Source organism: Monodelphis domestica, chromosome 1 (genome assembly GCF_027887165.1).
Source record: "Monodelphis domestica isolate mMonDom1 chromosome 1, mMonDom1.pri, whole genome shotgun sequence".
In the NCBI taxonomy this organism is placed as follows: Eukaryota; Metazoa; Chordata; class Mammalia; order Didelphimorphia; family Didelphidae; genus Monodelphis; species Monodelphis domestica.
The window spans coordinates 431,288,940-431,295,605 of NC_077227.1; positions in this window are offsets into that span (position 1 = coordinate 431,288,940).

The following is a 6,666-nucleotide window of genomic DNA, read 5'->3' on the forward strand; positions in this document are numbered from 1 at the left end:
ATCAATACAATCTAAGAAGAATCATCTTCATTATATTAGGAAGTTCCTTGGGCACCCTCCTGAAGGGCACCTCTCTGGGGTTCATTAGCACCTCGAGCATGTTTTGGACGAGCGCCATTTCTCATATATTGTTGTTGAGTATCATCATTATAATTTTCTTCAATTGGAACATTGTCATTATTTTCCCAATTCCTATTTCTATATTTCTGGTTTCTAAAGTTCTTATTTCTATATTCATTATAGTTATTTCCATAGTCATTATTATAATTTCTAGAATTCTGGTTTCTATAACCATTATCATCATTTCTATAGTTATTATTTCTAAAGCTATTATTAAACTGTGAATTCCTTCCAATCATCTTAAGAAAGGTTCTACATTCCATCATTTTGTGGCCCTTCTTCTCACAGAAGTGGCAAGTAATGGATTGATAATTGGATTTCTGGAGAGGGGCAATTGTCGTTGGTTCATTATCATGCCTACTTTCTAATTTAGTCATCCTATCTATTAAATATCTCATTTTTTTCTTTATTTCCTCTATGTCATCATTATTTTCTTCCTCCTTTTCCTTGTTTCCCTTTAAAACATATATAGCTGTTTTTCGCAATTCTTCAAGGTCCATATCTGACTATCTTGGGCATTGTGTTCTAAAATAATTCTTAATTGCTTTGCAAGAATTATTTACAAAGATTCTTCTAACTTGTCTTAAACTACTCTCTTTAGTTAAGTCCCAATCTAAGTATCTGTCCCCAAACTCGATAATTCTATCCATAAATCTGGAGGGTGTTTCTTCATCCTTTTGCTTAATTTTTTCCAGTTCCATCCACTTATCTGTACTGCCTGCACATTCCTTCATAGCCGTGAGGATGGCCTCTCTACAATGGTATAGTTGTAGATAATCCTCAGGATTGTTATAGTCCCATTCGGGATCCTGAGATGGCCAATGTGCTACATTACGCCCCCGGGTTTTGTTGATATGAGCAATTATTTTATTTTTTTCACGTTCACTTAAAAAAGCCTGTAGTAAGTTCTCAACGTCCTTGTAAGACGGATTATACTGAAAAAATATGTCTCAGATCTTTTTTGTTACTAGAAAAGGATCTTGTTCATATGTGGGGATATTTCGTGTAAATTCATGGGGAGTAAACGGTATCCTATGTCTTAAAGTCACCACATCCCCATTCCGTCCTATTTCAGGTACTTCTCTTAGAGGAAACAGGCCTCTAGTTGAATTTTGTACCTGTGGGTCAGTTTGACAAGGACAGGTTTCTCTAGGAGGACAAGATCTCCTTTGCGTTGGAATTTGGTTTTCTGTAGGAGAGGGAACATGAGAAACTGGGATTGCAGGGGAAGGGTTTTGGGGATTAAATTCAGTCAAGATTTGCACTGCACGAGAGAAGCAGTCTGTTAACTGGGCTATAGGGAAGGTGTTTTCCATCTCTATTTCAGGGAAGGAAATTTCCTCATTCAAAGGTTCAGAAACAGGTCTGTTTCTGGTAGAGTGGTTGTTTGCCAATTGATCCTGTAAGAAACTTTTTAGATCTTCTAATTGGGCTTGCATTTTATCCTCAATTTTTTCTATTTTATCCTCAATATTTCCTATTTTATCCTCAATTTTTTCTATTTTATCCTCAATTTTTTCTATTTTATCCTCAATATTTTCTATTTTATCCTCAATATTTTCTATTTTATCCTCATTTTTTTCTATTTTATCCTCAACATTTTCTATTTTATCCTCAATATTTTCTATTTTATCCTCATTTTGTTTTATTTTATCCTCAATTTTTTTTATTTTTTCATCTCTAAATATAGTATTGAGGAGTACAAAAATGACAGTACCTATTAATATAAAAATTTGGAGGTATCCTGCATTCCTCAATGCCCCTACTTCTTCAGCTGCCATATAATTGTCAAAGAATGTAGTACTCATTTTTTTTATATATATTTTGTAATTTCACAAAACACGTGGGGAGCAGGGCAAAGCCACAAACTTTCCACAAGGTTGTTTTTTTTTTCTCTAATCCAGGAAGTTGTTTCTTAAGGGAAAGGATATTTAGATACAGCTCTTCCAGCCAGGAGTTTAGAGCCCTGTTGCTGAGATTTAAAACAGCTGTTTTCTGTCTATCAGAGTCACACAGCTGGGAAGTATCTGAGGTCCAATTTGAACCCAGGACCTTCCGTCTCTAGGCCTGGCTCTCAATCCGCTGAGCTACCCAGCTGTCCCTTAAGATTAAAGGGAAGAAAAAGTAAAAACTGCTGATTCCAATTTAACTTAAGGAGAAAAGAGAAGAGAAAAAAAAGTTTTTTATACTCACGTGTTCTAGCAGCTGTGTCTTTAAGCCAAGTTTTTTTTTTTTTTAAAAGGGGACTAAGTGGTGAGACGTATAGTAAAAAGGCAAGGAATTTCAGAAGTTTATTGAGAGGATTCTTTAGACTCCTGTGTGGTCAGCCACAATGTGACAAGGAAATCACTTTTAAAAGACTGATATATATTAATTTAAGGTCACCAAGGAATTCAGCTATGTAATTCCTAAATGAAAACTCAAGTCAGCCGTCAACCTTTTATGGAGTTTTAATTACAAACAGGAGGAAGAAAGGAATTAGAGATAGAGAGAGAGAGGTAGAGAGAAAGGGGAGAGAAGGGAATAGGGCTTAAATACCCCTTCTGTTTAGGCTGGGCCAAATGGCCCAAGCCCTTAGATAGCTGGGGCAAAGAAAGGAGATCAGTCCCTATTAATCACGTGACCAAAATGGAGAAACAGTCTCAGAGCCCCCACCTTCAGCTTCCTTCAGAGCAAGCTTCTCAGAGCCCACTGCAACCACTCCGACAAACTCCTAAAACCACCACCCCTGAGTCTTCAGATCCCTCTCTCTTTAAGGAAACCATCCAAGTTGCCTCCCTTCAGTTCTCACATCTACCAATCACTGTCCATCAATTTCCCTGTGCCAATGGAGGCTCTAGCTTAACCCAGGACCGCCCAGAGGTGTCTGGCTTTGCACATGTCTGTTGAAGGTCATATTTTCAAATAATTAAATCTTTGATCCTTTGCTACAGCCCTTCCTAAATCCTGTTAACCTGAGTAGGGTAGAGATTGGAATAATTAAATTTTGATCTATGCTGCAGCCCTTCCTCAATCCTGTTAGGACTGAGTAGGGTGGAGATTGATTCCAAGTATCTCCATTGTATCAATTCTAAAATCAATCATGACTCAAAGAAATTCCTGTTCTATGCTTAAGCATAGGTCAAAGTCCTTTCCATTGTTCAGCAAAAGGTTTCTGTCCTAAAGTAATCTTAAGAAGGGAGGAGGAGGAAACTCTCATGCCAATGGGGTTCATATTCCAATAGCCAAGACCCACAATCAATAGGAAATTTTTCAAGTATGAAATTTCCCAATGGTGAAATTTCCAACATTTATAAGTCTAAGAAATTTTAAGGTTTACATTTATTAGAAACTACCTCTTGGGATGGTGAACCTATGTTTGATCTCAGCTACCAGGGAAGTTGAGGCTAATTGGTCTCCTGAGCTTGGGAATTCTGAACTGCAATGTTAATGCCAGTCCAATGTCCTCATTAAGTTTGGCATCAGTTTGGTAAGGGGCTGCCAAGTTGCTTAAGGAGAGTGAATTAAAGAGAGAGCAGGCGAGAGCTCCCACACAGAGCCATAGTGAGTTTTATCCTATATTCCCATCTGAATACACAGAAGCTAAGGCTATCTAAACCTTAAAAACACTATATAAATGTGAGTTACTCTAAAGGATATTGGATTTGGTGAAGAGATCTGAGTTTGATTCTCAGCTTTTATCCATACTAGCTATGTGACTATAGGTAAGACAAGTAACTTTTCTGAGCCAACATTTCCTCATGGGTAAAATAGCGAAGCTGAGAATCAAATCAATTCAACAAGCATTTATTATGCATCTACTATGCCAAGCACTATGCTTACATGTATGTGTGTATATATATATACATACACACCTATTATGTGTGTATATGTGTAATACACACATTACACACTTATAAATACATACATAAACTTATATGATAACTTGGAGCTAAGCTCAGAGGAATGGTATTAGCATTAAGGGAACTGGAAAGAGTTTCTTGTAGAAAGTGAGATTTTAGTTGAGATTTGAAGGAAGCCATGGGAGTGTGGCTATAGAAATGAAGATGGAGAGCATCCCAGGCATAGGGGATAGCCAGTGAAAAATGCATGGAATTAGGAGATAGAATTGTTATGCTGAGAACAGCAAGGAGGCCAATGTTGGCATGATATAGTGTGATTGAGCACTTGACTTTAAATCAGGAAGATGTGGGTTCAAATCTTACCACTGGGACAAACTATTTTACCACAGGCAAGTCAATTAATCTTTCAGTGTACTAGGTACATCTTTAAATCTATGAGTTGCAGTTGAATTATTGATATAGATTAGTGGAAGGAGCTTCTAAATTGGGAGTTTTTCACAGTAAGGACGTCACAGGTCTGGACCATCCACTCCCCCCAAATAAGGAAAGTAATACTTGCACTACCTACCTCTTAGGAATGTGGTAGAGAAAGTACTTTGTAAACAACCAAAGCACTATGGAAATTAAAATTTTGATTTTTAGCAGGGCAGGATTGTCTGTGACATCACATCAAAAAGTCTGACATATCTCACAAATATTATGTTTTCCTTAACTTTTATCCACAAATTTATCTAAACTTTACGTATTACCCTGTTCACATTTCCAACTTCAGGATTACAGGATTTCAGAGTTGGAAGAGATCTCTTAAGTCATCCCATCTCAAAAGTCTCCTTTATATCTAGTTATCAGAGGACCTAAAACAGTACGTTGACTTACCTTTATTCTCATAGCTAGTGAGTCACATAGACAGTACTAGAAACCAGTTCTTTGGTACATAGTTTAATATCCTTTCCATGGATATTATTAATGAACTATTTAATTTTTTTCTGTATTGAGGAAGGCTATCTCATGTGGAAGGAGAATAAGATATTCTAAGTGATCTGAGATCCAGCCCATTTCTGAAGTAAACCTTTATTGGGTAAGGATAGCTTTTGTTGGTCCATAGCTTTCTAGCCTCCAAAACTTCTTGAATTATGACAGTTGTATGGTATTCTTCATCATTCATTTAGCAAAATCCAAATCTCTAACATAGTGAAGTTGGGATCAAAGATCTATCTCATACTCTAGCACTACTTAGCATCAAGGTCATGGGAGAATTGGCAAGGGTTGCGGTAGCTATTGTGGGTTTCACTAAAGGTTCTTGACATACTGGCACTTACTTGCAGTCTTTTGCATGGTGCCAGGTTTTGTTTGCCCTGTTTCTTCCAGAAATTTAAAACGATGCTTCCAAAACATCATGATATATCTATTAGATAGTAAGATCCTTGAGGACAGGAAGTGATTTTTACCTCTTTTTGTATCCCCAGCACCTAGCATAGTGCCCGGCATGTAGTGGGGCTTAATGTTAATTGATTAATTGACTGATGTGTCCATAAGTACCTCCTCTCAGTATTGTAGGCTCATAGCCATTTACTCATAAAACAATATAGCTTTGGGGTTCCCTGGTGCTTCATCATGGCTTCCCAAACTCTCCCACAAAAACTCCCATAAAAAGACTACCTGAGTTTTTCCCTCATCATAGCATTGTTTTAGTTCACATTCTGGGACCAGGTATTTGTCAGTGCAATTTTTATCTAGATTTCAGCATCTGTGATTTCATTGGTATATAGAACTTTCAGTGAGGAAACTCATTTTATCAGTGAAGATAAGTAACTATTCTAGAACTTAAGGGCTCAGAGAATTTTTTGGGGGCATTGCAAGAGACTCATCTCCCAGGGCCACATGACCATTATTGATCAGAGGTGGGGCTTGAACCCATGTCTTCTTGCTCTTCTGACTATGCCATGCTTCCATTTGTATTTATTACCAGAGTATAAAGGCCATCAAACAAAACAGTCCACAATGTGACATGCCTTGAAAGAGACATTCTTTGAAATACATTTTTCCCTAATTGATTTTTAAAAAACCCATACCTTCTGTCTTGTAATCAATACTGTATATTGGATCCAAAGTAAAGGAGCAGTAAGGGCTAGGCAATAGGGGTTAAGTGACTTTTTGATTTGAATTTAGGACTTTTCGTCTTTAGGCCTAGCTTGCAGTCCAGTGATACACCTAGCTGTCCCTAGCCAATTGATTTTTAAAATATATTTTGAAATATGTTTCAATTATATTTTCCCCAAAGGATGTGAACAGGCAGCTTTCAAAAGAACACATCCAAATTTTCAACAGTAGTATTAAAAAATGCTCCAAATCATTGTGGTAAATGCAAATTAAAGCAGCTCTGAGCAATGATGACAAAAAGAAAAGAAAATTACAATTGTTAGAAGAGCTATGGAAAAACAGATACATTAATGCATTGTTAGTGAGGCTGTGAATTGATTCAGCCATGCTGGAAAGTAATTTGGAACAATGCCGACCAAATCTGAACTATACAAAACCTTTGACCCAGCAATACTATTACTAGGCTTATACCCCAAAGAAATAAAAGAAAGGACCCATATACGTAAAAATATTTATAGCAGCTCTTTATGTTAGTGGCAAAGAACTGGAAATTAATGGTAATGATGATCTCTTTTCCTGAGAATTGATGATGAAGAATGCTACT